Source organism: Passer domesticus, chromosome 4 (genome assembly GCF_036417665.1).
Source record: "Passer domesticus isolate bPasDom1 chromosome 4, bPasDom1.hap1, whole genome shotgun sequence".
Taxonomy (NCBI): Eukaryota; Metazoa; Chordata; class Aves; order Passeriformes; family Passeridae; genus Passer; species Passer domesticus.
This window is the reverse complement of record NC_087477.1, coordinates 35,190,763-35,206,067: the sequence shown is the minus strand read 5'-3', so window position 1 is coordinate 35,206,067 and position 15,305 is coordinate 35,190,763. Positions and strand designations below refer to the sequence as shown.

Sequence of the window (15,305 nt, the reverse complement as noted above, 5' to 3'; positions counted from 1 at the left end):
GGCGTGGGTTGCACTGGGAAAACTCTCTGTGAGAGGATGGATGGGATTTTCTCCTGCCACGGGGCTGGCAGGGGAGGCTCTTTTTGAAGAGCTGGGAACCAAGGAGGCAGAAGTCTGGGGAGCAGCCTTGGAGGGGACTTTGTTTGAGAGTTAGCTTAAGCTGATGAGATGATGAGCTTCCTGTTCTTGTTTTGATGAGTTTGTGTTATAGAGTACAAGTTGCATTTCATGCTATCAGTTTCCTTTGATGAAAAGGCCAATAAAGGTGTAGTTGTACCTCCCCAGTTGCTTCTGACATGACAGCAGAAGCCAACTCCCTACCAGCAATGCTTCTCTAGCTCTGCTATCTCTGGAGGTTTTGCAGATTCTGGAGTTTTCCACCTTATTAGGTCAGTGTGTGGATGGTGGTTACAAGAGGTAAGATGGAGGTCTGAAATTAATAAAAACATGAGAAGAACACTGTAATATTTTTTAAAAATTTAAAACCCAGCAGTGTTAGCAGGAGCATAACTTTTATTTTCTTGTCCCTTTTAGATTTATTTGTGATTACAGAAGCTCTCTTTGTTCTTAAACCACACTTAATAGCAAGAAAGGGAAGAAAATTACTTGACGTTTTCTTTTCCACTTCAATCTCTCTCCATCCTGTGCCTTAAATTGAGATTGCAATTAAAAGGAAACCCCAGCTGCCCAAGAAACAAAACAGAAGTTCACAAGGTGGCCTAAATATCAGCCTCATCTTGTTTTCCTTCAGCCTTCTGCTCTGGAAGTTGCAGCAGTTGGGTGATACAGGCAGCAGTGTGAAGACAGAGATTTGAGTAACAGCACACGTGTCTTACAAAGAAAACACAGAAACACCATGGTCACTGGTCCTTGTGATGGCTGCACCTCCCAAAGGTGTGGAGGGGCAGAGATTGTGGGCAGGGACCTGCAGGAGGAAGGGTTTGATCTCCCAGGGCATGCTGTGCCTGACAAAGCTGCCAAACTAACGTGTCTCAGCAGCAGGGGACCCTCCTCCCTCTGCACGGAAATGTCAGGCTTTGGCACCTGCAGGGTACCTTGCTGCTTTGGAATGAGAGCACAGCTCTCCAAAGTGTCACCAATGACCCAGTCCCCAATTAACAGCATGGCTTTGTGGGTTTCTGACACTATTCTTAAAGCTCCTGTGGGCTGCTGCAGCCTACAAGCCAAGGATCATTTCTGCTTTGCAACACTCAAAAGAGAAGAAGGGAAAAAAGCTGGGAAGGGAAAGCTATGGTTTCATTATTCCATGCTAGCAGGATAACAGAATACATTTCCTTTATTACTAAAATGTGTCATTTGAGAAAAGATCCTGCTGTCTGATCAAGCTCTCCATTAGTTATTTTTGCATGTGCATGCACAAATCCAGCAGCTAAGCCTAGAGCACTGCTGTACATTGGAAACCAGAAAATGCTGCAGGGTGTTTCTAAAGAATAGCAATTTGGAGGTTGTGGGTGGTTTGTGGGTGTAATCAAAAAAGCTGCATACCGAGGCATCTGAATTAGGCTTCTCTTTAGACTGCTTACAGCCTCTATCAAGATTGTTAAGAACCTCATTCTGCCACTCTTACCCTCACCTAGTAGAATTTTCTCCTGTGAGCAATTTTATTGGTGTACCACCTATTGTGTGAAGGGGCTTAACACAGAAGCTGAGCTCCAGGGTGGCTGAGCACAAGTGGAAAAACACTGAGCTGTACCACACATACCTCTGCTCCCCATGTTTTAGCAACTGCTGAGAGCTGAGATCAGCTGGTGAGCCAACCATGGTGCACTGGTGACACAGCATGTGTCACCCCTCCGTGATCAGCACCCTGGAGGCTGCAAGGCCATCACAGTCAGCATCGGTGGAGGGTGAAAACCATGCAGTTGCTTTCTGCTCTCCTGGCTTGTGTTCTCCCTACCCACCATGCCAGAGCAGTGGCTCAATGTCCTGCCCCAGCAGCCTTCCCCCCACTGCCATCCATGGTGACCTGCCACAGCCACCACCACTGCAAGATCCTCAACAGCTCTTATCTTCCTGGCTGACTTTTTGTTGTATTACATTGGGTGTTTCCTTGGTTGTGTTGGAGACATCATTTTGCAGAAGGCCCCTCATCTTCCCCCTGAGGATCCTTGTTCTTGCTTGTCTGGAAGGGACCCAGCGGAATGTCACCCGAGCGTCCTGCACCTCACGGAGCCTCGTGCCCCATGGGCAGCCAGCCCCAGCACAGGTAGCTGACTGCAGCCTTGCCCAGTCTGGTAGATCAGTTATGGTGGAGGTGAAAAGGCCCAGTCTTTGGTGTCTCTGCAGGGAAGTTTCTCCTGGCCCTTTCCTGCACCAGCAGCAGCTCTCTGCCTGCGCGCTCCCCCTGCGCTGCAGCAGCACGTGAGCCAGCTCAGCCCCAGCCTGGGTGCAAGGGCACGTCTAGCAAGTTCCCCAGGACATTTACAGCCCTGATTTTGCTAATGGAAAGTTAATCATTGGTTTGAAACTGTGCAAAAACGTTAAGGGAAAAAAATCACAAGATCACAGGAAGAACTCTAATGTGTTTCCTAGTATGTCCCTTTCATTTGCCTCCATGGATCACAGCTCTAAATACCTTGGGGAGAAATGTGTCTGGGCATTTCAGCACCTGGCAAATATTAACTACCTCAGAGCACGCTCAGACAGGCAGGTCTGGGGGATGCTGATGTCTGTGGGAACAGTCACTTTCAAATTCTGCCCTTCATTTCAGTATTTTTCTGAACAACCACCACAGGACAAAGTAAAACCACAAAAGTGCTCACAATATTCAAAGATCCTTCAGTGCTTAACAAATATTACTTCATTAAGCTTTTTGATACCTTTCCAAGGTAATTATGGTATTGTTATCCCTTTCTGCTTTTAGAAATAGAGAAATTATGTATTCTCAGAGAGTAACGCAGGGTGAAACTCAGTAAAACTGGCTTGTGATGTCCTGACAGTTCTTTGCAGATCCTCTCACTGCTGCTCAGCACTCCTGACCTGTGGTGCAGAGGAACCCACCTGTGTCCTCTACCTAAGAAAGGTAACGACCCTGCTAGATGAGCTCTTTTTTTGTAAAAAGGGGTTGTGGGGGAGAGGGAGGAAGTCTGTGTTCACTAATGCTGAACAATATTCTTTCTGAAATCTACTTTTCCTGCTTAGAAGTGGTATTGATCTGACTGCCCATTGGAAGCAAACAGTAACATGAACAGCAACCCACGTATGAGGAAGTTGAACAGGTAGGATTTCTTATAGGTATGCTCTTTCTTATTTCTTAGCATCCATTGCTGTCCTTCCCAGGGAATAGTGGAGAGTAGGCTGGATGGACTTCATCAATATGTATCAATTTTAGTGACCTATTTGGTCAAAGGAAACAGGAAAACAAATCTGCAAAGTCTTGAAATCTTCTTCTTGGTAGACCAGGGGGACTAGCCCTGTGAACCACACCTGATAATGTATTTCTCCATCAGTAAAAAGCAAAGTCTCTTTGCAGCCTTTTTTTTTTTTTTTTTCTGTGCAATGTCTTCTAAAACAGGAGTGATATACAGCTGGTTAAAAATGCATGTGGCAGAAAGAAAAATAAAATTCTGCTGTTTATACAGAACAAGCAAGCGGGGAATGTGGAAGTGCTTACATGCCTGTTGATTTTTTATTTTTTTTTTTTTTTTTTTTGTGAGGTTAGGGTGGTTTTTGGATGTTTTTTAGAGAATATAGTCTGGCCACCCACAGAGAACAAACTTGAGCCCCGGCGGACGGGCGTGTTTGCCTGGCAGCAATGCAGCTGTGCTCTGAGGAGCAGCATCCCACAGAAATATAACCCACAAAGCAAAACAGGCTGGCCTTTTTCCTTCCTCAGACTTACACCACTTGAACAAGCTGAGGGGGGAAACTATGGAAAGAAGAAAGTGCACCTGAGACAGGGTATTGCACACCTGGCTCCACAGGCTGGCAGACATCCCAGACTCCCGGTGCTGCTCCTGCCCACAGGAGTTTTGTAGTCATGTCCCTTCCCACAGCTCCCCTGGGTACATGTCCAGTGAGGTGTTTGTCAGGGAAATAGCACAGCTGTGGTGGCCTTGACACCTGTCCCTCCCTCAAGTTTTCCTTCTGCAGCAGCAGGCATGGTGGAAGAGTGGCTTCGGCATGTTTGCATTTTAGCTCACTTGCTTTACTGATTTAGTATAAATTACCATGATTTCTAGCAAACCTGGATGCTTATAAAGTTAATGAGGCAAGAGAAGAGCACTATAGGTAAATGCCAGGGAGCAACCTGTACTTCTGTCTTTTATGGTTGTATTTTTCACTGTGTTCTGAAAGCTCCCATTGAGGTACAAACTTCTCCACGCTGTAAAATTTTTAAGGCCCTAATAAAAATAAGATTGAATACAATGGCCAAGAACTAGACACTTAAACAACACTTAAATACACTGAAACCAGGCACTGGCTCACAAAAAACCAGTAATTATCCTCCCTGTACTGCTGTGCTCCTTTCTCTCTGGTGAGTCACACAAGGTGGCATGAGAGCAATCATCCTACTCTCTGGCTGGGTTTCATGGCAGAAGGGGGGATTGACTGATTGATTGTTTCAAATAAACAATTAATGGGAAGCTTGTCCCTGAGAAGGCTTTATTTGCTGCTGAGATCAGCCACTGTCACTGCTCTGGTCGATGGTGACTGTCTCAGGGCATGGTGAAGTGCCTAGGGGTGGGCACACAGGCCACTGCCTGTGTCCTGAGCCAATGAAAGTGGAGCCAGCTGCAATTTAGAAACTGTATTAACTTGGGTCCCAGCCCCATGCAGTACCTGGTTTGCTGGCCAGCTGTTTTTCAGTACCACGACCAGCTTCCTGAGGTGGTCAGAGGGTGCTCTGTGCATCTCCACAACAGCTGCTCCTGGAGAACTTCAGGGTCTCTGTGTGACTCCTCATTTCTGCTGTTCAGGCATTGATGTCTACAGTCCCCTCTGCCTGTACAGCCCACTGGTAAGTCCCTGCTGGTTCATTCCCTTTGGTAGCAGCCCCCTCCTGCAAGGGAGCAGGCTGTATAACCTACCCTTTCCATAGGTCACAAGCTGTTTTTTCAAGGGAGCTTTTGTCTTAGACCCAAACAATAAATCAGTAGATTTCCCCTCATCTGTATTAGCAGCACAAAGTCACAATCATGAGTCCAGAAGTAATTTCTCTGCCTGACACATGCCAAAATCTAAGTGGAACAAATGCATGACACCAACTCATAAAAAGTCCCTAAGAAGTAGGGAGCCCAGATATGCTGGCCCTGGGTGTGACCAGCCAATAAAGTACCTCATCCTGGGAAAATATTTCCTGGTTTATAACTTTATCTCATTTTTTTCCAGTTGCTGTGATTCTGGCTGAAGCTGCTGGCCCCCGCATGATGTGACTGCCACCTCCAACAAGACAGTGTGGGGGATCAGGTAGGGCCTCTCAAAGCTCTTTCCATCCAAAGGAAGTGAGAAAAGAGATGCAGCTGATTGTAACTGAGCTATGCTAAGAGGCTACTGATCTGAGAGGGCTGCAGCATCTGGCAGAGATCAGTGAGGAGCACAGCTGTTGTAGGAGAGGTCCCAAACCATGTGGATGCCTGAGGCAAAGTTCTGGGGGTTTTAGGACTGTGGTTTTCAGCCAAGAAATGTGCCTCACCCAAGGCAGCCCTTCATTCTTTTCTTCAGTGTTGGCAAAACAACCGCTTGGATCAAGTAAGGCTTGGGTCTAAAGAAACTTGGTTTGGACACACCATAGCTGCAGTTTCATTGTGTCCTCTTGATGTGACTTTCTAGAGATTTGTGCCTGTTGTTTTATGCTAGGGTGTCAATGTTGCTGTGCAGTTGGTGTTTGTACCTCTGAATTTAATTTTTTTCTCATCTCATAATTGCATCCCAGAGGCAATGATAAATTACTGTAGACAAACACAAGAGTACAGTTGCTCTTCCAGGTCTGCCATATGTTCTGCCAAGAAGAGGCCTCCGTGGATGCTCAGGTGCTCCCAGAGCCTAAACTGTCCCTCTCATCTGATCACAGTTCCCAATCCTTCTGCTTGAAGAGCCCAGTCTGTATTTCTGGCCCATGCCAGACAGGTGCTTTAGGTTAAGACTAGATAATTACACTCCACAGGTGTATGAGCTGCTTAAATAGTGTCAGAGGTTTGTTACAGACTTTTTACTAACACCTGACTTGATGCCTGGATTCCGTCAGAAGATGTTTCCCACTGTGGGTGGTGGTCCTTGATTCAGGGCCCTTGGATTTAGATAATGTCTGGAGATGTTAATCTCTTCTAGCACAGCTGTATCCAGATGTCCATCTGAAGCAGAGAACAATTAATTGCTCAGCTAGGGAAGCATTAATTGCTGTGTTGTTACAGCTACATTTGGTGAGTTAAGGCTGTAAACAAACAGCACCTTCCACCCTCAAGATGGTTCCTGGTGTCCACGTGGATTGCTGCAGCACAGAAACCTTTGCCAAGGCAGAAAATCCACTGAAAGTACAGGTGGGACAGAAGGGGAGTGAGTGCCCCTCCAGGCTGGACTGGATTTGGCAGGAGGTGTTTAGGCAGCTAAGAGGGGGGTGAGCTGCAGGGGTGCCTGCTGAGCCTCTGTACCACAGTCAGACATATCTCATGTCCTATTCTTTTTAGTGTTGTGTTTTAAAGATGCTTCAGGTACTGAGCTCTGGGGCCCTCCGTGCTGTTGGAAAGTTGTGCTCTCTTGTGGAGGCATCAGACTTGCTTCAGGGGGACAGCAGCACACAGGGCTTGCTGCTCATTCAGCCTCACAGCCCCAGCACCCTCTGGCTGCAAAACAACCTGCAAGTGCTGCCTCTGGCATGTTCCCTTTCCCCTCTGCTGTGCCACAGAGCAGAGCTGTAGCAAGCAGTGTGCCTCTGAAGTGTTCACTTTGTCCTAATGGTGTCTTAATCTGGAGCAGGAGGGGAGCAGGGGTGGTGTGCTGACACTGTGTGAGCAGCAGACAGCTCTGTCCTCAATACCTCAAGGTACTCTAAATTAATGCTGATAAAGCTGGCAGCCTATGTTAATCCTCAAGTAAATGCATGAAAACGGATTAATAAAACAAAGCTTCAAGCTCCAGCGGCTCCTGCATTCAGGTCACCGACCCTATTTTAAGAAACAGGCTTCTGTGCTTGTCCATGGCTCCCATTCCTAGGATGGGAAGGCAGAAATGGCTGCTAGGGCCACATGCTGGCATGGCTTCACCCAGGTGGTTTTTCCCTGGATAGAAAAGAATTGCCATTACATGATCTTTTTTACTAAATCCTTCTCCTAGTTGTATGAAATGTTCCCTGATGTTTTGAACTAATGTTCTCATTATTTAGTAGTGACAAAAGAATATATTTTGTTTCCAGGAGAGCAAAAGCCTTGTTTTCTAACTGTGTTTATCTCACTTGGAAGTTTATTCTGAATGCAGTGCTATTAAGACTGCATAAATTTAAGCCAGGAGTGGTTTATGACATGCTTAAAGTGTATTTCTAATTTGTTTATAGTGGTGAATTGGGCAGGAGGTAAAATGCATATTACTTCTTCTGGACACAGTCTGAGGGCTTAGCTATATCCAATTCAGCCAAAGCTAATGAAATATTTCAGTTCAAGAAGGCTCTGACTTAAGGAACTGCTCTCAGTGGGAGTGACAATGGGAATCTTTCCATTAATGCTTTCAGGGTGTCGGATTTGAGGAGCAGGGGGAGCAGTATCTTGCTGCTGCCACCATGGTCTCTTGCCTGCAGAATAGCCAGGAGATAATAAATAGCTGTAGATTTGCTGTATTTCAAGGCCAGCACATTTGTCACATACCCCTTAAGAACTAACTTCATAGTTGACTGCTTTGCCATGATTAAGCTGCAAAGAATTTAGAGATCCCACCAATCTCAGTGCTGGGATTTGCCTTTATCCTTAAAGAGGGCTGTTATTATTATCATGTTCTTCGGCAGGACAAATTTGGTCAGAAGATTACAGATTGCCATCCCAAACAATGTGAGCTTGTAACCCATCACATGGACTCCCTCCATCTACCCTTTGGGTCTCACTCAGAGCCAACTGGAGCTTGCCAGCAGGCATGACACAGGGGACTCTCCAAGGATTAAGCACAGAAATTTGCTGGCCAGAGCTTATATCAGCTGAAGGCTGAGCCTGCCTTCATGAGCTGTTGTCTCAGCAGAGATCCCTACTTTTATGAAATGTTTAAAGGCACACATTACTCCTGAGCATGGGAATTCACAGACATTTTCTTCAGCCTTTGCAGGGAACTATAAGCTGCAATTTGGATTCTCTGCAAAGCCCTCTGAGTACCAAGCCTTGCACCAGTGGTTAATGTTTGCTCCTGCTGCAGGCTGAAGGGCACATTTGCAAGCAACAGGGCACTGAAAGTATTCATCTCCTAGGCATTTTATAGATGCTTTTTAGCATCCCAGATTCTGACTTCCAAGAGTATTCTTTCTTCAGTGCGACATTTGTGACAGAAAATTGGATTTCACTGAAGTATGAGGGGCTCGAAACACTCATTGCTCCTGTCTCACTTGAAAAACAGCTCTCTCTCAGCCCCTAATATATTAATATCCTTCCCCTGCATCCCCCCCGAGTTCAGCTACAATAGGGATGAAATTCAGTGGAAGTTGCAAGTACCAGATCATGTTTGGCAAGAGATGCTCCATGATGATTTGTTGCCAAGTTGCGTTTAATCAGCATTTTTCAGAGACTCACAGACTGGATTTTTTCCCCCCCGACCTTCTCTCACCAAAGTAAAATTAAGTTAATTCCAAGACTGGATGGACCTTCTGTGTTTTCTTAGCCTAGTTTTGACACGGAAGTCTAAGTTAAAATAAAGCTGTACTGGTCCTGAGCTTGAACCAAGGAAATTGAGAGGGCTTAGGGGTGTCTGCAAGGGAGAGAGCACATCTCCATTCCATGCTGCATAGAGCTTATCCCTCACTCTCCCTGGGTCATGGAGATTTCACTTTTCATGGGGACCAGCATGCAGTCCCTTGAGGAAGCTGTGGTGCAACTCACATTGCTCTGTTAGAAGTAAAATCTAAATTAAGGTGGTGGAGGTGGTGGGTTTCTAGCCGAGGAGAGGAACAAAAAGATTTGCCTCCAAGAGGAACATAACCAGCTCTGTAGAAGGATTTTAGGACTTGCTAGACATTTCTTTTTTAAACCTAAAAAATCTGAAAAGCAAATTAATAGGCTCTTTGAGTCATTCTGTGAAACCCATAAAAAGCTGTGAAATTTCACTCAACAGCTAAACTTCTGTGTGGATTATTTGGGCTATTTTTCCCCCATAGAGAGGGGAAAAGCAAGAGCAGGAAGTTACCAGCTGGGAGGGACTAATGCCAAAAGAGACCCTATGCCAGAATTGAATTTCATTCCTCTCCATCATTTCAGTGGTAAACCTATGGATAGCTTTAGTCCCAGAAGGCTTAAGTGGAGGACCATATGTGATGCAGCAGTTTTGCATTGGACAGCTAGGTGGAAGGGTGAAAATTGTCTTACAAAGCTGTCCCTTGGCAGGGGGGTATAATGACAAGGACATATGTGTGTGACAGGGAATACATGGTGTGCTGCATCCTCTGGAAAAACTGGGGCAGTGAAAAAAAGGTGCTTTGTGTAAAGGACAATGAGCATGGGTTGTCACTGTTTTATGCTACTTCAGATCAAATCACCACTGTATCATTTTGGCTTTTTTATCAGACCAAAGTTTTGAGCACTGTATGCCATCAATCATTTTACTCACATGCCAAAACTTTTGCTAGAGTGAGAAATAACGAGACCTAGCGCTACATCCTGATGAAAGACATCCTTGTGTTTTCTTGGGATACTGGAGCACAACAGGGACTAGCCCCTGTTCCTCTGATGGTTCCTTATGGCTTCTCTGCCTCCATGCCCTTCTTTTTTTCAGGAAATCTAGCTTATCTGAGGGTCACTCAAGCATTGCAGGTAGAACTCTCACAGCTGACAATCTTCCCCCATTCAGTAATTTTTTATATTTTCCTAGGCCCTTCCACATTAAATTCATGGCAGGGCCAAAGAAACCTCATGTTCTTCAGAAATGCATTGTGTGCTTTTTTATGGTCTAGCATTGACAGAAAGCCTGTGCTCTTCAAAACCTCCCCAGGGGCATTTCATGGGAGATCTGTACTACTCAGGCTCCGAAACATCCCAACCCCAGATCTCTGCATTTTTTGAGGAAACGCAACTGTCTTCAGAAAGGAAAGAATTTTCTTCTACTGAAGGACAAAGTAATATCTTCTGTGCTCAGGGCAAATTTCTCCTCTCAGATCAGCATGACAGATTGTATGTCGGGCTGGGAGCAGCTCAGACATATGGGGAATGGGATGGGGAGCTGTTTTCCATGCAGTGCGCCTGTAACCCTACAAGGCTGGAGTTAGCGTGGCAAGCCAGTAGTCATCCCCTTGAAGTTTAAGCTGAATAAGAATTAGCAGCTCTAGTCATTATTTGAAATTCTTGAACTGGCAAGAATATTCTCATAGTTCAACCTCCAGACCCCCAAGTTCAATCCCGTAGGATTTCGGATACTCGTTATGTCCTTTACTGTTGGAACAGCAAATAGACAAAGCCAGGCGTTCTGCTGTGACAAGGTCACAGCAATCCACAGTGAAACAAGATCTGTTCCATGCCTTTACATAAGTAAAATTCAAATTTAGGTTTAAAAAAATAGCAAGGCTTGGAGAATCCTCTGTTCTTTTTCTCTCTCTCGCTCTTCCCATTGCACTCATTATTCTGCTTTCCAGCATGACATCTGTAGGAGTCCAGCTCCTATCCCAGGGGCACAGCAAATCTTTCCTGTCATGATACAGAAACATAGTATTGGGGGATTCTTTAAGCCAGATGGAACTGGTTCAGTTTTAAATAAGTCTGAGGAATAATGCTGCTCAGTTAACATAGAAAAATTTTTGTCTTTTACTATCAGTGTCTTTGTCTCTTTCCACATATCATTATAGCATTTCTGTGCTGTATGTACAGGCTCACCCTTACACACAGAAAAAAAACATCCTTCAGGTCAAAAAATTTATTGCATTCCACTTGTGTCCTTCAGCTTACTGTAATAAGTACGAAAGTCATTAACATTACATTCTGTGGTGTTTGAGCAGTCAGTGTGAAATGTACCCGAGTGTAGGTAATGGAGCCCAGTTCACTGACAGCCACAGTGGTGGCTGCTGACAACCTGAGGCTGGAGGATGCTTTGCCCCCAACACTGGGCCCTTCTGGAGGTCCCCTCGTGCTGCACAGGGGTCAGAAAGGAGAAGGGTTTCCATGTTTAGTAGAATAGGAACCTGCATTTCAGGGCTTGTGCTTTCTGCCCAACGTTTTAGCAGAACCTGCAGCAGATTCCCCTTCATCACCTTCTGTTTCTCTGCCCCTCCTGTGCCCTCTCCCAGGGGTGGGGAAGGAAAATGTTCTGACGTTTCAGACATGGAAAACACAGTGTGAAGCCACTGATCACTGCTCTGCATCGCAGTAAGACTGTGAACCAGGGTGCGTGGAGGGTGGTCACACAGCTTGGGCTCCTGCCTTCCCTGCAAGAAAAACAATGCTTGCTGGGATGCAGCTGACAGTGGGAATACCTTTAAGTCTTACATCGAAATATTTCAGATTTTGGCTTTAATCACTCCTCTAAGAGGCTGAGAAGGAAGTTAAGACAGCTGGAGCCACAATTTCAGGGTATTCCTGAAGGTGATCAGTCTTTTGCATGATTTTTTAAAGGGTATAAATATATCCTGTGAAAATTCAAAAACCTTGCCATGGTGTCTGTTGCAGACAAGGGAAAACACTATTTTTTCTCCCCAAAAGCCCATCTGAGCCTTAAATGAGAGCAAGCATTGTGACATGTTTACATTTTGTGGGGAGGGGGGCGGTGGTGGCGGAAGCATAATCAATGCAAGGGAAGATTGTCTTGGCACTGCTCTCTTCTGCTGGCAAACTCAGCACCTGAAAAGCCCTGGAGCCACTCTTATGCAGGAGAAGAGTGCTGCCATGCTGATGAGCTGTGACTTGTGGGGAAACAAGTCTAAGAGAGAAGTCTTCGAATCACCCTGAGTTTGAATCTGGTGTTAAGAAAAACAAAAGCAGCCTCAGGTATTTCTGCTAAAAAGGAATGGAAACGTAGTTATAGGGAAGGTGGGAGTTGGGGGAGATGAGAGCTATGAAATGCATTTATTTCAATCTTGTGAAGTACCATAGCATATTGAAGCACCTCAGTGAAAATCAGGAGAGATGGATTTTGACACAAATGTGTCTTCTAAATCAGCTAGATGCACGTCTCCCTGCCAAGATTATGCATAGGTGAACTTTGAAAAGTGCTAGCCTCATCAAAATGAAAAAAACAGACCTCTTCTTCCCATCTCCAGACAAGCTAAGCTCTGAAGGAAAATATATCATTAGCTGCAGGAATATGAACTTTGATGAGCATATAGGGCTGGATGGACCTCTGGAGATCACCTACTGATTTTTTCTTTTTTTTTCCTGAGAGTCTGAGTAGCTCTACAAGGAAAATGTAATTTTGTGTTACTGAAATAAAATCAATTTCTCATTTCTTCCTACTTCACACAGGCCCTAACTTTACCAGCTCCTGTTGCAAAAATAACTGGAGTGTTCATAACTGAGAATTTAAATGGAATATGAGGTGCTATAATCCGTCAGCACACTCAGCTTTTCTTGCACACAGTGCAGGAGTGTTTTCTGGAGTAGAGGCAGAACCTCACTTCCAACACCACCAGGATCCATTGTGCTGTTGTAAATGAAATTATCTCAAACAAACTACAAGGGTCCTGTTGGTGTCAGGAAAAGCTTTCAGCTTCTTATCTGTTCCTCTCCAGTTTTCCAAGTGGGTATTTTCTGTGGAGTCACTACCAAATGGAAGCCACAACAACACTGCTCAAAATGCTGTTGTGGTGCTCGAGGAGCAGGGCTGTGTAAGTGGTGTGGAGGAAGATTAGGGAGGAACTGAGGAAGTGGAGACCAAATCATCAGGAGCTTGAACACCATCTACAGCTACTCTGGCCTGACAGGATTGCCACCTAGATTAATAGAAACTATGGTCTGTCTTTGTCTTTCTGTACTCTGTTGTGATGCTGGCAAGATTTGTGTTTGTCTGCACTTCCAACATTTTCTACTTTTTGGATGTTTCTATGGATGAGTTATAGCAGAAAGGTATAAATGATGAGCTAGAATGTTTTCTTTTAAACTTAGACCTCAGACTGATAAAAGAATATATTTGAAAGTTATGTAAGTAGATTTTTGAGTCTGGAAAATATCTTATTTTGCCATGAAAAAGAAGAGTAACATTTCCCAAATACCTAATTTTGGTTCAAAATTCACAAAACTGTGCTCTGATGTGGTGCAGAGGAAGGTTTGTAAGGTGATCTTCTCTGATGTTCACACCTAGAGTGGACCCACAAGTAGCTAATGTTTAATGAGCACTCTATCTTGGTTTGCTGTTGCCCACTGAGCATGCTCCAATCTCTTGTGTACACGTTTCCAGCCAAGACTGCATCCTACGTCTGAAATTTAGGAAGCTTCAGACTTTTTTCCCAAGCCTAAAGAAAATCCAGATTAGTTGTCAGTACCAGTGACCCTGTGTTTCCTCAAGACTCTGCCTGGGAGCAATGACCCATCACCGCTGTCTTTGCTGATGCTCGTGGTAAAAAAGAAAAACATTTTTCTGTTGACTTCAGCGAGGCAAGGAGTGGGCCCAGCTTCATTCACACCCACACTCTATGTTTAATTAGAAACTATTTTCCTCTAAGAGCAGGCATTTGAATTTCTTGAGATGTTGCAAAGAGCTTGAAGTAGGAGCTGCCGAGAGGTGGGGGTGTTTCACGTAGGAGGAGGCAAATAACTGTTGGAGAAAAAAAATAATTAGGGTCTTGGATCAGTGTAGTTTTGTAATGTTCCATAATTAAAGGCTGTTTGCATGTTCTTCATGCAACAGAAGTGTTTTCCATCCCTTTCAGTATAAATTTGACCACTATCTGGCTAAATCTATTTTCTAGCCAGAGTTAATGTGGGCTAGGATCACCCTGCATCAGGGAAGGTACCACAGCCATGAGGAAAAACCACCTTGAGCTGAAACTTGCTTTTCTTTAGATGTCCTTTTCTGCCAGGACATTTTTCCATTGTGTGCCTTCAGTCCTGTCCCAAAGGGTAATGATTATTGGTGTTGTAAAGAGAAGGTGTGTGCTTGACTAAATTCACAGAGGCTGTGTCCACAGCCTCCTTACTGCTGGACTGTCAGGATTTAGGAAGGAGCCATTAACCATATGCCTTGTGTGTGCAGTTATATATGGAACCACTGCAGGTTACAGCCCCTGTGTGACAGCTTAATGGCAGTAGTAAAACACAGCTGAAGTCACAGTTTCACCGGAGTCATTCTAATTTGTGCCCAAAAGACATCCTTGGAAGTTTGCATTTGTAAATACCCTCGTGGCGTGCACTGTGCAAAACACAGAACTGGGGATTGAAAGTCAATCTCTGACCACGGGGAGGTAATAAAAATACCCTCCTTACTACTGCCAAGAATATCCAATCCCTACAATGGGAAGGTTGCACCTGAGATGACCTTTGAGACCAAAGCCCTTGAAAGCAGGTATAATATTTAGAGAAGTGCAAACACAGAGTGAAGTGTCCCCAGGGCTGCTCCTTTCCTTGGGAGATCTAAAGGACAAATTGCCTTTGGCCTTCCAGTGAAACCTTTCAAACCACCATGTCCATCTCAGCTGGTGGAACACAGGAGGGGTTGTGAGTGCTGACCAAGTGCAAGCACTGCTCTCAGTTAAGGTGTGAGTGGGGCTTGCTGGGGTCAATAGCAATTTTAAGCCTTCTTATTAGGCTCTTCAAAGCAGATAAAGACAGGCAGGCATGTGTGTGGAATCATCCCACAGAGACAAGCTGGACTGCCAGCTGATTGTGAAAGCTGGTGATAGGAGTGGCAGGAGGTGCTGGTTTCCTGGTGCTCTGGAGCTGCTCAGAGATGCTGTCTGATGGCAGTGTGGGGAACCTGGGGGGATGATGATAAGAGGAAGATGTGCAGTGACTCCCTGAAGCACTCCAGTGCACGCTGCTTTATTGGCTCCTGGCACAGCCCTTTCTTCTGCTACTTAATTCATTCTGATTACTTGATAACTGGCTAAAATTGAGTAAAACTGTCACTTACCAGCAGTGAAAATTAAGATGTGCTGTGTTACTTGTGTTCATTTTCCTTTCAGTTCGGAGGACAATGTGGTGCTGAGGCACAGTGGTGCTGTGCCTGTACTGCAGCCTCCCCGT

The 15,305-nt window shown here is 45.1% G+C and overlaps 1 long non-coding RNA gene across 1 annotated transcript in view; it reads left to right on the top strand.

Moving 5' to 3' along the window:
- LOC135298912 (uncharacterized) overlaps positions 1–15,305 on the top strand; it is a 57,389-nt gene that overhangs the window by 20,706 nt on the left and 21,378 nt on the right. The window contains exons 2-5 of the long non-coding RNA XR_010360967.1: positions 2,961–3,043; positions 3,163–3,239; positions 5,353–5,430; positions 6,375–6,500. This is a non-coding gene — a long non-coding RNA (uncharacterized LOC135298912). The remainder of the gene's footprint in view (positions 1–2,960; positions 3,044–3,162; positions 3,240–5,352; positions 5,431–6,374; positions 6,501–15,305) is intronic.